The sequence below is a fragment of the Myxocyprinus asiaticus genome, chromosome 21 (assembly GCF_019703515.2).
Source record: "Myxocyprinus asiaticus isolate MX2 ecotype Aquarium Trade chromosome 21, UBuf_Myxa_2, whole genome shotgun sequence".
Classification (NCBI taxonomy): Eukaryota; Metazoa; Chordata; class Actinopteri; order Cypriniformes; family Catostomidae; genus Myxocyprinus; species Myxocyprinus asiaticus.
Genome location: NC_059364.1, coordinates 17,954,630 through 17,974,007, shown reverse-complemented (window position 1 = coordinate 17,974,007; position 19,378 = coordinate 17,954,630). Strand labels below are relative to the sequence as shown.

Below are 19,378 nucleotides of genomic sequence, written 5' to 3'. Positions count from 1 at the left end.
TATAACTATGTTTTATTTTTTATTATCTAAGTCTATATATATATATATATATATATATATATATATATATATATATATATATATATATATATATACGCAAAATTGATGTCTAAACTCCACTCATTTATCTCTAAAAAGCATTTTAATGTTAAAGTCTTTAACGTTCTCCAAATTCAGTCTGGTAATGTCTAAACTCTTCCGTTTTATTCCCTTAAAAGCATTTTGGTCTGATGTAAATATCTACTGTGATTCAGCGGGGTCACCAGATCTGACAAGGCAACATTAGAGGTTACCGAAACCTGTTAGCCCCTTTTATTTAACACAAACTGTCTTTAATGTCCTCAAAAATCATTCCGTTAATGTCTAAACTCTTATATTTTATTCCCTTAAAAGCATTTTGGTCTGATGTAAATATCTACTGTGATTTAGAAGGGTCACCAAATCTGACATGGCAACATTAGATGTTACCGAAATTGTTACCCCACTTTATTTAACACACACTGTCTTTAATGTTCTTCAAATTCACTCTGGTGATGTATAAACTTATCTCTTCTGTACTTTTAAAAGCATTTTGGTCTGATGTGAACAACTACAGACATACAGCAGGGTCACCAAATCTGACAAGGCAGTAACAAACAGTATTCACTGTTTGCAGTGGCTCTTTTTTGTGTGACCATCCCTTTCAATCACTTTATGAAGGAGCTCAATGGCAGACTGACGTATAATATTTTCACATGAAATTGACGTTAAAGGTTACTCAAATGAGATGACTCTGTGTAAGTTGTTGTAAAGTCGTTGTGAACTTTATTCATAAAGGAAAAAAAAACATTTAGTAGATTATTTATAGAAACAGAATTATAAAAAATGAAGAACATAAAACTAAGTTTAAAGTGGCTGGTTAGTGTGTGTGTGTGTGTGTGTATATATTTATATATATATATATATACACACACACACTCACTGCCACTGTGGCAGCAGTGTAATGTATAAAATCATGCAGAAATTGGTCAGGAGCTTCAGTTAATGTTCATATCAACCATCAGAATTGGGAAACAATGTGATCAGGGTTTCGACCATTGGTGCCAGGCAGGCTGGTTTAAGTATTTCTGTAACTGCTGATCTCCTGGGATTTTCACGCACAACAGTCTCTAGAGTGTAAAGAGAATAGTGTGAAAAACAAAAAACAACCAGTAAGCGACTGTTCTGTGGACGAAAACGCCTTGTTGATGAGAGAGGTAACAGAGAATGGCCAGACTGGTTCGAGCTGACAGAAAGGCTACGGTAACTCAGAAAACTACTCTGTACAATTATAGTGAGCAGAATTGCATCTCAGAATGCACAACATGTCGAACCTTGAGGCAGATGGGCTACAACAACAGAATACCACATTGGGTTCCACTTCTATCAGCCAAGAACAGAAAGTTGAGGCTGCAGTGGGGCTACCATTTGTGTACCTCAGCAGAAATCCAGATTTGTTAGACCAGGTGATGTTTTTCCAATTGTCTACTGTCCAGTTTTGGTGAGCCTGTGCCCACTGCAGCCTCAGTTTCCTAAGCTGACAGTAGTGGTACCCGGAGGGGCCTTTTGTTGCTGTAGCCCAACCGCCTCAGTATTCGACATGTTTTGAAATGCTTTTCTGCGTTGAACTGTTGTAACACATGCTTATTTGGGTTACTGTCAACTTCCTGTTATATTGGACCAGTCTGGCCATTCTCCTCTGATCTCTGTCATTAACAAGCCATTTTCATCCACAGAACTGCCGCTCGCTGAATGTTTTTAGTTTTTTGCACCATTCTCTTTACACTCTAAAGTCTGTTGTATGTGAAAATCCCTGGAGATCAGCAGTTACAGAAATACTCAAACCAGCCTGTCTGGCACCAACAATCATGCCATGGTTGAAATCACAGAAATCCCATTTTTTCCCCATTCTGATGGTTGATATGAACATTAACTGAAGCTCCTGACTCATATCTGAATGATTTTATACATTACACTGCTGCCTCATTGGCTGATTAGATAATCGCATGAATAGGTAGATGTATAGGTGTACCTAATAAAGTGGCCGGTGTGTGTGTGTGTGTGTGTGGGTGTGGGTGTGTGTGTGTGTATATATATATATATATACAGTTGTGCTCAAAAGAAGCTGTTCTGCATACCCTGGCAGAAGTTGTGAAATTTTGGCATTGATTTTGAAAATATGACTGATCATGCAAAAAATGATCAGTCATCAGTTTTTTATTTAAGGATAGTGATCATATGAAGCCATTTATTATCACATAGTTGTTTGACTCCTTTTTAAATCATAATGATAACAGAAATCACCCAAGTGGCCCTGATCAAATGTTTACATACCCTTGAATGTCTGGCCATGTTACAGACACAAAAGTTGACACACACATGTTTAAATGGCAATTAAAGGTTTATTTCCCACACCTGTGGCTTTTTAAATAGCAATTAGTGTCTCTGTATAAATAGTCAATGAGTTTGTTAGCTCTCATGTGGATGCACTGGGCAGGCTAGATACTGAGCCATGGGGAGCAGAAAAGAACTGTCAAAAGACCTGCGTAACAAGGTAATGGAACTTTATAAAGATGGAAAAGGATATAAAAAGATATCCAAAGCCTTGAAAATGCCAGTCAGTTCTGTTCAATCACTTATTAAGAAGTGGAAAATTCGGAGATCTCTTGATACCAAGCCAAGGTCAGTTAGACCAAGAAAGATTTCAGCCACAATTGCCAGAAGAATAGTTCGGGATACAAAGAAAAACCCACAGGTAACCTCAGGAGAAATACAGGCTGCTCTGGAAAAAGACGTTGTGGTTGTTTCAAGGAGCACAATACGACAATACTTGAACAAAAATGAGCTGCATGGTCGAGTTGCCAGAAAGAAGCCTTTACTGCACCAATGCCACAAAAAAGCCCGGTTACAATGTGCCCGACAACACCTTGACACGCCTCACAGCTTCTGGCACACTGTAATTTGGAGTGACGAGACCAAAATAGGGCTTTATGGACACAACCATAAGCGCTATGTTTGGAGAGGGGTCAACAAGGCCTATAGTGAAAAGAATACCATCCCCACTGTGAAGCATGGTGGTGGCTCACTGATGTTTTTGGGGGGTGTGAGCTCTAAAGGCACGGGAATCTTGTGAAAATTTATGGCAAGATGAATGCAGCATGTTATCAGAAAATACTGGCAGACAATTTGCGTTCTTCTGCACGAAAGCTGCGCATGGGACACTCTTGGACTTTCTAAGCACAAGGCCAAGTTGACACTCCAGTGGTTACAGCAGAAAAAGGTGAAGGTTCTGGAGTGGCCATCACAGTCTCCTGACCTTAATATCATCGAGCCACTCTGGGGAGATCTCAAACGTGCGGTTCATGCAAGACGACCAAAGACTTTGCATGACCTGGAGGCATTTTGCCAAGACGAATGGGCAGCTATACCACCTGCAAGAATTTGGGGCCTCATAGACAACTATTACAAAAGACTGCATGCTGTCATTGATGCTAAAGGGGGCAATTCACTGTATTAAGAACTAAGGGTATGCAGACTTTTGAACAGGGGTCATTTCATTTTTTTCTTTGTTGCCATGTTTTGTTTTATGATTGTGCCATTCTGTTATAACCTACAGTTGAATATGAATCCCATAAGAAATAAAGAAATATGTTTTGCCTGCTCACTCATGTTTTCTTTAAAAATGCTACATATATTACCAATTCTCCAAGGGTATGCAAACTTTTGAGCACACACATATATATATATATATATATATATATATATATACACACACACACACACACACTAACCAGCCACTTTATTAGGTACACTTATATACTCATTATTCATTTATTTAAACTTAAATTTGTTCTTAATTTTTTATAATTCTATTTCTATAAATAATCTACAAAAGTTCACAAAGACTTTACAACAACTTACACAGAGTCATCTCATTTGAGTAACCTTTAATGTAAATTTCATGTGAAAACATTATACGTCAGTCTGCCATTGAGCTCTTTCATAAAGTGATTGAAATGGACGGTCACACAAAAAAGAGCCACTGCAAACAGTGAATACTGTTTTTTACAGCCTTGTCAGATTTGGTGACCATGCTCTATGTCTGTAGTTGTTCACTTCAGACCAAAATGCTTTTAAAAGTACAGAAAAGAGAAGTTTAGACATCACCAGAATGAATTTGGAGAACATTAAAAACTTTAACATTAAAATACTTTTTTAGAGATAAATTAGTGTAATCAGTTTAGACATCAATTTTGTGAAGAATAAAAAAAGTATTATTACAAATAATAGTAATAATAATACTGATTATAATAATTATTATACTTGTATAAATATACTTTATACTTAACCATCACAATGGTAAACACACACAAAATATTAAAAAGAACAATTAACACTGGACTACACATCGTTTTATTAATGTATTGATGCATAAATAACATTCACAATGGCAAAACACAAACAGAAAAAAAATCAATCATGAGAAGAGACATCTTCTCTAATAAGGATATTTGTTTAAGTAAATTAACCCGTTTTTGCAGCATCGCCCACTCCACGCAGCTGTTTCTCCAATAGCATTGTCAACAGACTCTCCAGGCGCGCTCACGATAACGTGCACGTGCGCCAAGCGCGTTCTTGCTCTAACGTTTGATGAACAGCGGCCTCTAGTCACAGATGTCTCTAGGTCACCAATTTCAGCACAACACCTGTTATTGAAAACAATCGAATCGCGGAACACTTCCGCGTTCAGGAAAAAAAAGTGGATATTTTGAAATTGACGGCAAGACGCTAAAATACAGTGTCACTTGTTGAAAACAGAAATAGAACCGAGTGGATAAATCAAATGTATTGGAAATGTATTTATTATTTTCTGAAGATTGCTGAGGATGGTTTTTATTTGTATACCATGTAAAAACCCTTTTATTTCGTATATGTCAAACGATTATCTTGTACTAATATCTCAAGTTATACAAAAATACTGACATGAATGCGAATATATTGGGGATGGTTTTGGGGACACCGAGCGCCTCTTGGAGGAATACATTAGCCATGGCACTCTCTTCAGTTAATTGGTTGAACATCAACCAGAGGCGGAGTTTCCCCAAATCGATTCGGGATTACCGTTTACCAGTTGCGCTCTCTCTTATCAGATAGATAAATTATACATTAATTTAACGGGGCAATCATTTTAACTTTTCTGCTGCGCCAAAACAGTATAAAACGAATAATATTATCCTTTTATAATGTCTCTCTCCCAAGAGTTTCTTGAGTTTAATAAAAGCTTAAATATATAGTGCCACAATGCCACCTGCGGCTTCTGCAGAAAATTGTATATTTGAATCACTGTTTAATACAGAAGGATCGGGGTGTCTTAAAACAAAAAGGTGAGTGCATTTGTCTTTTGACTTCAAGGCAGTTAGCATTGATCCTCAGTGAAAGATGATGGCAGAGATTGCCGTGTAATAATCCCGTTAACATTTCACTTTCACCTTCCTGATCCTGTTTAGATTAATGTTAGCGGTGTTTTCCCACTCTTTCACTCATCTATTGTTTGCTTTATTATCTATTCATGGAGAAAACCCCTAGATATGCGATACGTTTAATGCATTTGTCGTTTCTCTTTTCGAGTGAAATCGAGCCTTTGAATGGCTATAAACCCGCTATGCGCTGTTGTAGACATGTAAATAATGTTGCATTTTATTCTTCATGATTTGTGAATTCAGATGACATCCTCCGCTCTGCAATCGGTCGTTTACATTTGATGACTCTTCACTTTCTGATGCAAATAGCTCAAAGTTGAACGCCTAGAAAACTGAAAACTTTCACAATCACTTTGGTTGTGTTTGATTGCATCTTACTGCTCTACCCCCATTGCCTTGAGTAACAATAGGAAATCAGCTTTTAATTCGAAAAACTGACCATCTTCACAGGTCACAGTAGGCTCAAAATGACCTTGATGATTTGTGAATTTTTTCACAGATCAGTTTTTGTCTCTTAACACTTGTTTGAGTGCTTGAGTCAACAATTTACCTGAAAAATCTGTTATAGGATCTGAGAGGTCACATTCTTGAAACACGTGATAATTATGATAGGAAAACACTGTTTCTTTTTACAGTAAACACAATTAATATAGTGGCCTAGCTAATTATAGTATTTTGGTGGAAACTACGGTTACCATGGTAAATCTTGTTAGTTCATCTAAAGTGGATGAATCCAGTGCTGAGGTTTGTTCAGACATTGATGAGAGATTGTTTTATGTACACGTTATACACAAGTTTTTAGTGCATGTTTATAATAAAATAAAATCTGTCAAGTCTTATTGTTGGGTAGTCAGAAAAAGCTGAACACAAATTAAGATTTTTAGAAGAATATTTCAGCTCTGTGGGTCCATACAATGCAAAATAGAAAGTGAATGGTGACCAAAACTTTGAAGCTCCAAATGCTCTTAAAGGCAGCATAAAAGTCCAGTGGTTAAATCCATGGCTTAAGCAGTCCAATCGGTTTTGGGTGAGAACAGAAAAAAATACAGGCCTAACTCCTTTTTCACTGAACATCTTGCCATTGCAGTCTTTAGGCATGATCATGATTTCAAGCTCGATTACACTTCCTAGTGCTTGACGCATGCTCAGACAGAGACTATTTAGCAGAGACGGGCCACTTCTATTAAAATGAATGAGAGAAAATGGAATGCCCAACAGTCAACGGTTGTAGAAAGGATGTCCCGCCTCACAGGTAAAAGAGCCAATCACCTTTTATATACAGCCATTACCTGTCAATCAACTCAAGAACGCGCATGCGCATTAGCTGTACGAGCCAGGAAAATTTAGTTTTTTTTAGCGTAATTTGAGGTAAAGAAGCACAATTTATGATTCCAGTGTTGTCAGAATTAACAGCTGATTTGCAATATGTTCTTTGATTGTAATCTTTACCAACTGTTTTGGAGATTTCGCTCTTTCCTCATTTAAGTAGATAGGAGCTGCACTTGTATGCCACTTGTTTACTAGCTGTCCGGGAGCGTTCCAAAGATGGCTGCCGAGTGAACTGACTTGCTATAATTGACTTTGGCGCAGAGCGCTAGATGGCACTAGGAAGTGTAATCGAGCTTGAAATCATAATTGCCAAGGAGACTGCTGATGTCAAGATTTATAGTGAAACAGGAGTTATATTTTGGTCTGTTTTCAGACTGGATTGCTTCAGAAGATGTGGATTTAACAACTGGAGTCTTATGGATTACCATTATGCAGCCTGTATGTGCTTTTTTGAACTTAAAAGTTTTGGTCACCGTTCACTTGCATTGTATGGAACTACAGAGCTGAAATACTTTTCTAAAAATCTTTGTGTTCTGCAGAAGAAGGAAAGTCAAACACATCTGGGATATCATGAGGGTGAATAAATGAGAGAATTTTCATTTTTGGGTGGACTATCCCTTTAACTAGGTCCTGTATCCAGCACTATGACTTTTGTGTTTCTATGACAAACTCAGAAGTTTTGAAGTTTTCTAATTTATCCAGGTTGGGGTGGTTTCACAGCCCTCCACTTTGCTGCTCTCCATGGAAACCGGCCAATGGCTGAGCTTCTGCTGAACTGTGGTGCTGATCCAAACATCCCTTGTGATGCAGAACAAACTCAGAAAAAAATGAAAGATCAAAACACCATTCTCCTCTGTTTTACAAGCAAGGCTTCAGACATACTGTACTTTGTTTGTTACTGAACCAGAAATGGCAATCTTTCTAACATGCACAAAATGATGCAGCATGGTGCGGACTTACACGTAGTAGATGCGCAAGGGAAAACATCTCTTCATCATACAGCTGGTGGTGGAAGCATGTAAGTAACTCCAGGACTGTATTGTGCTGAACCTGTTACACTAGTGCTGCAGCTTTATGACAGCCTAGTGGTTTGATAGGCAGAAAACATTTTGTTAAAGGCATAGTTCATGCAAAAAGGAACTATCATCATTTACTCACCTTCACGTCGTTCCAAACCCATATGACTTTCATTCTTTTGTGGAACCCAAAAGAAAAGGTTTAGAAGAATGTTGATGCTGCTCTCTTCCATGCAATGAAAGTGGTTGGGGACCATGGCCTGTTAAAATGGACATAAAAGTTGTCCATATGACTCGAGCACTATTTTCCAAGTCTTTTGAAGCCATATGATAGCTTTATGTGAGGAACAGACAGAAATTAAAGCCTGTTTATTCACTGAAATCTTACTTGACAGCCTTTGTCACCTTTCCCTTTCATTGTATGAAAGAGAGCAGCTTGAACATTCTGCTATAAATAGCTCTTTTTGTGTTCCATGTAATAAACAAGGTCATATGGGTGAGTAAATGATGACAGAATTTTCATTTTCGGGTGAACCATTCTTTTAAAAAGGAATTTTGGTGTGTGCTGCATATGTCAGGATATTGTCCTCTATATTCCTCTTTCTGTTTCTTGCTACCTATTAGAATTTCATGCAGTACCTGTGGGAGACTGGAATGTTCCGTTTCTCAGATGCAGATAATTATAAGGTCACTCCATTGCATTTGGCAGCTCCCACAGGCAATACAGACGTCGTCCGGTATCTCCTTAGAGCAAATGTAAGCTCTTACTTTACAACACTTGCTCTTTCATTCAGCCATTGTTGTTTGTACATAATTCAAAAAAGTGTTTGTATTATTTGTTTTCCGTACCATTTACTTTTAGACTTAAATCTTTCTGTCTGGAGTTGTAGTTTTTATCAGACACCAACCATTACATTTCCATAATTACTAGAAATAGTGAATCAAAACGACAACAGTAATCTGGTGGAAGTTCACCCATAAGGAGATTTCATGAAGTAGACTGTCAAATTTAAGAGACATTTTAACATTTACATTTTAATAAGCAAAGTAAGTGTTAAAGGCAATTTTGCTAAATAAGTAAATATAATTGTTACCTAGACTCTGAGTTAAGGTTGTTCTTTCCCTGTGGTAAAGTTTTCCTTGCTTGTTAAATAGAGCAGACTGAGATTACAGTGACTTACAATAATTGGCTTTCATCATAAGCTCCTAGACACTTTAAAGCTTGTATTTGTCTTCGGCTCTAACACTGTCAGAAATCAGCTTTTTGTTTTTAGTGGCATATTTGTATTGCTTATATAGTGGTTTTTGTGGCGTTTGATTTTTCAGCCTTTCTCTAAATCTTTTATCAGAGATGCACACCAGAGGGACTTGGCCACAAGGGGACGACGGCACATCACGTGGCTGCAGAGAAAGGAATGCTTGAGGTGCGCTGGCTACTAATGAAGAGTGCCGGACTCCACATTTTACACATGAAAAACCACACTGGCCTCACACCTCTAGACCTCTGTAATCGAGGGAATACTTTTAGGTCTGTTGAGAATAAATAAAAGATTTAAAAGCTCTAATTCTTAAGGTTTTACCTTGTATTATTGCCCAAATTTGTCACATACTAGAATATTTGTAGAATGTTGTGGAAAGTGCAAATTCATTTAAAAATTACATGGTCAAATCAAGAATATATTGAAATGTGTTTTGCATTACTTTTAAAGGGATAGTTTCCTAATATGGAAAATTCTCTCATTTAATCACCCTCATTCCAGCCCAGATGTGTATGACTTTCTTTCTTCTGCTGAACACAAAGATTTTCTAGAAGAATATCTCAGCTCTGTAGGTACTCACAATTTTGAAGCTACAAAAAGCACATAAAGATAGCATATAAGAAGTCAATAAGACTCCAGTAGTTAAATCTATATCTTCTGAAGTGATATGATAGGTGTGGGTGAGAAACAGATCAATATTTAAGTCCTTTTTTTTACTATAAATTCTCCTCCCTGCTCATTAGGTGGCGATATGCACGAAGAATGTGAATCGCCAAAAACAAAAGAAGAATGTGAAAGTGAACATTGAGACAGATAGGAAAAAAGGAATTAAATTTGATCTGTTTCTCACCCACAGCTATCCTATCGCTTCTGAAGATATGGATTTAACCACTGGAGTCTTATGGATTACTTTAATGCTGTCTTTAGGACCTTCAAAATTTTGGTACCCATTCACTTGCAACTTGCATTTTGTGGACCTGCATTAGATGAATTTAGATATTCATCTAAAAATCTTCATTTGTGTTCAGCAGCAGAAAAAAGTAAGTCATACACATCTGGGATGGCATGAGGGTGAGTAAATGCTGAGAGATTATTATTTTTATGTGAACTATCACTTTAAATCATAGCTGTGTATGAATTCAGCATACTTTAAAAAACAAAGCAACCTTTATCTGGATTCATGTTTGATTGTATTCTCAGTTTGTGATTAATGTTATTTTGGCATTCAGTCAGTTTGTGTTACAGAATTTTTTTTTTACATTTAAATAAGAATAAGATCCTCTATATCAGCTTTTTCTCTTTTTTTTTCTTTATTTGTGTAGACATTAGCAACTCTCCAGGATTTTGACACATTTCAGCCAACGACCAAAGGATCTGATACCTAAAGATTCATATGGTGCCTGTGCTTTGCTTTTCGTTTGGTTTTATTGTATAATCATATTTATTGGCTGTAATTCATGAAATTATCTGTTCTGCAGTGATGTACTTCTGGATGCTGCTGTCGCCATCTCTCAGTGGGGCAGTAGTTCTCATTATAGTTGCAGCTCTCGGGAAATATGGTGGCATTTTTGCTGCGGTGCTTTTTCCCTGTATGGCAAAAGTCATTCTTTCACAGTATCACAGATTGAGCAGCTTTCAAAGGTTATATGGTTTTGATTAAATATTTGGGCATTATATTGCTTATCAATGACTTATTTTCCTCTGTTTTTATTGGACTCTAGGTTACCAAACCCTGTTTACCTTGGACTGCTGACTGCGGGAGTAATTCATTCCACAGCCTGCTTTCTTTATAAAATGTTACCTAATATCCTTTGTGAATAGCTTACATCATCTTTTAAACCACTAAAGTTCAGTCACTTACAATGTTGCATTGCAAAATTCACTTAACTGCTCATGCTTCTGGCCAGCTTATAACCTGTTACACATTTCACATGTCCATTTCTGTGTGCTCTTTGGACTTCATTGGAAAGTTCTAAACCGGAACCCTGGACAACTCAAAGAAGCTGATACTGATGCCTGGTTTTCCAGCATAGGAGACTTACTAGAAGCCAACCAGAGCCCAGACAGATTCTGTATTTATTGTGAGGTGAGCATTCTTTCTTATTTATCCAGCAGAGTGTCTAATGGGTCTGAATAAGTTTGCTGACCTACAAAATTTGGACATAAAATTATTTTATTAAAAGTGCACAAAAAATATTAAGTGCATCTAAAATAGTATGGTTGGAACGTCAGTCATTTTTAGATGGCCTCTTTGAATGGTTAAATAAGTCTCATTCTCAGACTTCCCTCTCCTTGATTAGAGACTAGGAATTCCTTTCTGACCTTGTTACGGACTGTGAGTTATGAAAATACTCCAATTCAATTTCAGAAATGCTCAAGCCATTTTCTTTCAGCTATTCCAAGTGGACAACTGCAAACACTGCCGTTTGTATGACGTGCATCCAAGACTACGACCACCACTGTCACTTTCTTAATCAATGTTTGGGACGGGACAACCACCATCTCTTTGTCCTCTTCATTATGGCCTTAGTAATGGCTCACATCATCTTCATCTTCAGTGCTTTTTACTACCTCCATCTGAAACTGTCAGGATTGCAGCGCTCTGACTGGGGCAATGTGGCCGGAAAAGAGGCTTGGGTCCTACTGTTGACTCTGCTCAACATCCTCTCTTTGATCTGGGTGGGCTGGTTGCTAAGTGAGCAGCTTGATGCCATTTCCATGGGGCATCTAATTTCATCTACTTCAGGCGTTACGACCACAAGGGGCCTTCTAAAAGACAACGCCTGGCTACAGTCCTTTTCTGCTTGAGGGGAAAAGAAGACAGCAGCACTGTCAGTCTTTTACCATATAGATTTGTCTGGGGTGTGTTGTGAATTTACAAAGCAACATCGCAATCTCTATCTCTTTTTTTTAATTTTATTTAATGTTCCTGGTTGTAACAAATTATGCATATGTGGCTGTCAATATCCATGTAACCTTAGCACTTAAACATTACACTTGTAAGCTTGAGATTGGTGTGATAGAATCACTTCCCCTCTTTATGTTTAAAATATCTCCAATTTTCAACATCTTTCAACTGGGGCCTGTTTGACACACCATGTGAAAGCAGTCTGTAAGCAGTGCATATAATTATTTGGCGCCCATATTAACAGGTTAGAGTACTCTCACTGGGCACATGAGCCACAAGCAGCTTCATGTACACACTGCTTTGGCGTGTGGTGTGAAATGGGCATAAAACGTAAGGGTGCCAGGAATGGATGTGATGAAACTATATATAGTGGCAAATAAAAAGTATATGATCCCTTTGGAATTAGTTTGTTTTCTGCATTAATTGGTCATAAAATGTGATCTAATCTTTATCAAAGTCAAGACAATGCACAGTGTGCTTAAGCTAACAACAGACAAACAATTATAATCTTTCATGTCTTTATTGAACACATCCCATTAAACATTCACAGTGCTGTGGAAAAAAAGTAAGTGAACCCTTCGGTTTATTAACTGGTCGATTCTCCTTTGGCAGCAAAGAGCTGTTAAGCTTCCAAAAACCCAGAAGAAAATTCGCCATGGGTTCCCTCTAGATTTTTCTTTGGGTTTTTATAATGGGGCTTTTGAACTCATGAGAAAAATAAGGTTTGTTGTAAACATTACTTGATGATATTGGACGTTTTGTTCTACAACAAAAATTACACCGTCATACCTCAAACATGAATTTTGAAGCCGTATTGAATTACATACTTTTTAGAAAACACACGGTGGCTTCAAAATTCGCATTATCCCATTATAAAAACCCACTGGAAAATCCAGAGGGAACCCATGGCGAATTCGATTTCCAGGTTTGCCTAAAAATTGACATCACAGCTGAACAGCTAGCTCTATAACCTCAACCAAGCATTCCCGGTAGCTGTAGATTAGACCTGCACAATGTTCAGAAGGAATTTTGTACCATTCTTTCTTACAGAACTGCTTCAGCTCAGCCATATTCTTAGGATGTCTGGTGTGAATGGCTCTCTTGAGGTCATTCCACAGCATCTCTATTGGGTTAAGTTCTGGGCTCTGACTGGGCCACTCCAAAAGGTGGATTTTATTTTATTTATTTATTTATTTTTTTATTAATCATTCTGTATTGGATTTACTTTGATGTTTAGATCATTGTCAAAGCTGCATCACCCAACTTCTAAGCTTCAGCTGGCGCACAGCCACCCTGCCATTATTCTGTAGGATATCTTGATAAACTTGAGAATTCATTTTTCCCTTGATGATGGCAAGCGGTCCAGGCCCCAAATCACAATGCTCCCTCTACCATCCTTCACCGCTGGGATGATGTTTTCATGTTGGTATGTGGTGCCCTTTTTACACCATACATAGTGCTGCATGTTCTTTCCAAACAATTCAACCCTAGTTTCATCAGTCCACAAAACCTTTTTCCTAGTAGCGTTGTGGAATGTCATGATGGTCTTTAGCAAACTTCAAGAGTGCAGCAGTGTTTTTGTTGAAAAGCAGTGGCTTCATCCGTGGTGTCCTGCCATGGACACCATTCCTGTTCAATGTTTTCCGTATAGTAGACTAATGAACAGAGATGTTAGCCAATTTAAATTATTCCTTCAAGTCTTTAGCTGTCACTCTAGTGTTCTTTTTTTACCTCATTGAGCATTCTGTGGTGTACCCTTTGAGTCATCTTGGCTGGACGGCCACTTCTAGGGAGAGTAGCCACAGTACTAAATTGTCTCCATTTATAGACTATTTGTCTAACTGTGGACAGGTGATAACTTTGTGACACTTATTAGCTTAATGCAAAGCAACAATTCTTTAACATACAGTTGAAGTCAGAAGTTTACATACACCTTAACCAAATAAATTTAAACTGTTTTTCACAATTCCTGACATTTAAACGTAGAAAACATTCCCTGTCTAAGGTCAATTAGGATCACTATTTTAAAAAATGTGAAATGTCAGAATGATAGAGAGAATCATTTATTTCAGTTTTTATTTCTTTCATCACATTCCCCGTGGGTCAGAAGTTTACATACACTTTGTTAGTATTTGGTAGCATTGCCTTTTAAATTGTTTAACTTGGGTCAAACGTTTTGGGTAGCCTTCCAATAAGTTGCTGGAATTTTGGCCCATTCCTCCATACAGAACTGGTGTTACTGAGTCAGGTTTGTAGGCCTCCTTGCTCGCATATGCTTTTCCAGTTCTGCCCACAAATCGGATTGAGGTCAGGGTTTTGTGATGACTACTCCAATACCTTGACTTTGTTGTCCGTAAGCCATTTTGCCACAACTTTGGAGGTATGCTTGTGGTCATTATCCATTTGGAAGACCCATTTGCGACCAAGCTTTAACTTCCTGGCTGATGTCTTGAGACGTTGCTTCAATATATCCACATAATTTTCCTTCCTCATGATGTCATCTATTTTGTGAAGTGCACCAGTCCCTCCTGCAGCAAAGCACCCCCACAACATGATGCTGCCACCCCATGCTTCACTGTTGGGATGGTGTTCTTCGGCTTGCAAGCCTCACCCTTTTTCCTCCAAACATAACAATGGTCATTTTGGCCAAACAGTTCCATTTTTGTTTCACTAGACCAGTGGACTCCAAAAAGTAAGATCTTTGTCCCCATGTGCACTTGCAAACAGTATTCTGGTTTTTGATGGTGGTTTTGGAGCAGTGGCTTCTTCCTTGTTGAGCAGCCTTTCAAGTTATGTTGATATAGGACTCTTTTTAATGTGGATATAGATACTTGTCTACCTGTGTCCTCCCGCATCTTCACAAGGTCCTTAGCTGTTGTTCTGGGATTGATTTGCACTTTTTGCACCAAACTACGCTCATCTCTAGGAGACAGAATGCGTCTCCTTCCTGAGCAGTATTATGGCTGCGTGGTCCCATGGTGTTTATACTTGCATACTATTGTTAGTACAGATGAACATAGTACCTTCAGGCATTTTGAAATTGCTCCCAAGGATGAACAAGACTGAGGTCTTGGCTTATTTCTTTTTATTTTCACATGATGTCAAGCAAAGAGGCACTGAGTTTGAAGGTAGGCCTTAAAATACATCCACCTCAAATTCAGTACACCTCCTATCAGAAAATAATTGGCCAATTGTCTAAAGGCTTGACATCATTTTATGGAATTTTCCAAGATGCATAAAGGCACAGTTAACTTGGTATATGTAAACTTCTGACCTACTGGAATTGTGGTATAGTCAATTAAAAGTGAAACAATCTGTCTGTAAACAATTGTTTGAAAAATGATTCATGTCATGCACAAAATAGATGTCCTAAACTACTTACCAAAACTATAGTTTGCTAAAATTAAATCTGTGGATTGGTTAAATTATTTGTAATGACTTCAACCTTAGTGTATGTAAACTGTCTTCAACTGTAGGTCTTCTGAAATCTCTTTTGTTTTTTGTTTTTTTGTTTTTTTGTGAGGCATAGTCCACGTCAGCAGATGCTTCAAGTCAAAGTAGCTCTAACCCACACCTCCAATCTCATTTCATTTAATTGGATGCCAGGTATGACAACTCCTGACTCTAATTAGCTTTTGTTGATGTTATTAACCTAAGGGTTCACATACTTTTTCCAACCTGTTCTGTGAATGCTTGAATAATGTATTCAATATGTACAAAACAAAACAATTTGTCTGTTATTAGTTCAAACAGATTGTGTTTGTTCATTATTGTAACTTGGATGATCAAACCTGATTTTAAGACAAATTTATACATAAATGCAGGTAGTATCGAAGGGTTCACTTATTTTTCTTGCCACTGTTTAAAGCACTTTTTACACAGAGAAAATCTACCCACTGGACTTACATCAGTAACACATTACCAGAAGTTCATGAAGCTAGATGTGTAATCACACTTGAATTTAGAAACTTTACAGCTACATTTTATTAATTATTTTTACATTTTTGCAGAAAAATTCATGCAGATTCTCTACAAAATATGTAAATATTCCTATCTGACTGGTTTAATTCCTATCTCTCAGGTAGGTCCTTCAAGGTAGCCTGGAGAGGTGAGGTATCCAAGCCACATCAGCTACTTACTGGGGTACCTCAGGGATCAGTGCTTGGGCCACTTCTCTATATACACAACATCACTGGGACCCATCATTCAAGCACATGGTTTCTCTTACTACTGTTACGCTGATGACACGCAACTCTACTTGTCTTTCCAGCCCAACGACACCACAGTGACTGCTCAAATTTCTGCCTGCCTGGCGGACATCTTGGCCTGGATGAAGGAGCACCACCTGCAACTCAACCCAGCCAAGACTGAACTCCTTGTCTTTCCAGCCAACCCTGATGTTGAACACAACATCACCGCGCAGCTGGGTGCAACTACAGTAACGCCTTCCAAATCGGTCAGAAATCTAGGGGTAACCATCGACAACAGACTAAAATTCACAGACCACATCTCAAAGACCTCAAGATCATGTAGATTTACACTCTACAATATCAGGAAGATAAGACCCTTCCTCTCTGAACATGCCACACAACTGCTTGTCCAGTCACTTGTCATAACTAGACTGGACTACTATAACGCTCTCATTGCAGGCCTCCCTGCATGTGCAACTAGACCCCTCCAAATGATCCAGAATGCAGCAGCACATCTGGTCTTTAATGAACCAAAGAGAGCACATGTTACACCACTCCTTGTCTCTCTCCACTGGCTACCGGTTGATGCACGTATCAAATTCAAGGCTCTGATGCTGTTACTGGGTCTGCTCCAGCATACCTAAAATCATTTATGCAGAGCTACACGCCCACTAGAAGTCTGCGGTCGGCTAAGGAACGTCGCCTTGTTATACCAACACAAAGAGGCACCAAAACACTTTCCCGGACTTTCAGCTTCATCATATCACGTTGGTGGAACGACCTTCCCAACTCCATCCGTGAAGCTGACTCACTCTCTGTCTTCAAAAAACGACTAAAAACAGATCTTTTCCATGAGCACTTAACCAATCATTAAAAAAAAAAAAAAATTCTGTTGCACTTTATTCTGTTTTGAATACTATTATGATGCTAGTGATACTTTGTAATACAGCACTTTTCATACCACTGTCTCCTAAGATGATTCGCTTATGTTTTCCTCTCTTGTAAGTCGCTTTGGATAAAAGCGTCTGCCAAATGAATAAATGTAAATGTAAATATATTTATATATATTTTTCCCCCAAACTGAGGGACAAGTCTGTGGATGTCAGTAACATACCACAAATGCTAGAGTTTAAGTTGTATTTAACCTGGAATGATGTGAAGTGTGAAGTGTTTGAAAAGTAGCAAATTCATAAGCTGAATGAAAATGCAACACTACAGTATCATATTTTATCTCAAAAAAATAAAAAAATATTTTTCTTATACAAATTGAAGATTAGCACAATTACTATGTAACAGCAATATGGCTTGTTTTAAGAGTATGGGGCAAATTCACAAAACATTTTTGCACATTGTACTTAAGTGGAAAAATAAATGCATCTATTTGCTATTCACCTGTGATACCGTTAACCAGACCTCCTTTTCAGTTCAAAATTGAGACGTACGAAAAGCATTGCCTTCATGACTGTTACGCTGAGTCGAGATTTATCCCGTGTCCATGCTGCGTTCATTAATGAGAACACACGCTCCACAGATGCAAATGTCCCAGGCAGGCATAAAACAAACTCCACGACCTTGGCTAAGACTCCGAAGTTGATGGTCTTGCTCTCCAGCTCATGAAAAACGTATGTCCATCTCTCAGAAACGGCTGTCTTGTTTATGTTCCACTCAGTGATGCGACAAGTGACAATAATTTTTTTACGCAAGCCCACTCATCAAGTGTGGTTTCATCAATCAAACTGAGAGCGGGGATTCTGGAGTAGGAGTGTTCGAGGCTGCTCTGAATGTCTCTTAGTAGGGCCCATTCAAGTTTTTCTGTGTTCTCCAATGAGCGGCTCCAATTTTGAAGGTAATCCACCGATGCTGAATAAAAGTTTCTCACTGCATTAAAGAAATCATCTGCTCACATGTCACCAGCTTAAACCAGGGCATCCAACTGCTTTTTAATGTCAGATGGTATGAATGATTGGAGATGTTATTGGTTTTACAAGCGTATCCTTGGCTACCTTTTGATTAGAATACTCGTGTGACTGAGAAAGCCACTTAGGTGATAGAGAAATTTTAGGAGAGGGGAAATATGGGACAAAACACGATTTTTTCAGAATAAGTTAGGACACTAGAAAAAGTGCTTAAATACAGGACTGTCCCGGGAAAAACGGGACATCTGGCCACCCTACTTCTAGAAGTTATGACTGCATTACAATTGTGAAATGTTCAGTACTGCAGTCCCAGCCCTGCTTTTACAATGTATGTCCATCATTAATCATCTGTGAGGCCTGTTTAGTCTGCTGCTAATTTTCCATTGATTTTGCTCCCGTAATACCATTCAGTGGGGGAATCTGCAGACCTATATCATTGGTCTGAGTGAAATGGCAATGGGTAATTGCATTATGTTACTTCTGTTACATAGTCCTGCTACTGCTACAGAGCAAAACCATTTTACCCTCATTTTAAAGGTTATTGTGGGACATGCAAGTCCAGTGTTTGATTTAGGCCTCCAAATGTGGGTGACTGTCTGATCTGGTGCATTTTAAACAAATTAAATTATTTGATTCATTTCATTAAAGGGGTCATGACATACTCCACTTATAATGTTAGTAAAGTTTTTTTTCACCAAAACTGTCATAATTTGACATATATAATAATTTTCCACCTTGTCTCTGGCCCTCTATCTGAAATGCTCGATTTTAAGCTGTCTGGCCCTTTAAGACTTCAATGTAAACACCCACTGTTATGATTGGCTAACATCATGCAGCCCTACCAATACAGTCATATTTGAAACTCAATGAACAAAATGAACAAACTCCACACAACATTATAAAATTACATTTCAGGGTTAACACAACGAACACCCAACACATTTCATTTGAATGTATCAAACTGTTCACTCAAGCACAGCATAAACTATCAAACAGTCATGACATTTTAAACATTCGTGAATAAAATTGGTTACTTACATTTTCCAGTCCAATAGTCCAATTTTAACTGCCCCATCTTTCAATAACAGTTCCTTTGCAAAGCTTGAATCATATTGTGATTGGTTCACAAGCAATCCACACAGAAAACAGGCCAAAGCAGAGATGCTGGCCTTCACCCTCTCGCATTTCCTGGTTTGTTTACACACAGAATGGCATGTGTTTCTCCCAGTCAGTGGCACAGCAGAATGAGATGTGTTTTAAAT

The 19,378-nt window shown here is 38.1% G+C and overlaps 1 pseudogene; it reads left to right on the top strand.

The window, feature by feature from the left end:
• The first annotated feature begins 4,949 nt into the window (after nt 1-4,949).
• On the top strand, nt 4,950-16,212 carry LOC127411699 (uncharacterized; annotated as a pseudogene).
• Nucleotides 16,213-19,378: the final 3,166 nt, after the last annotated feature.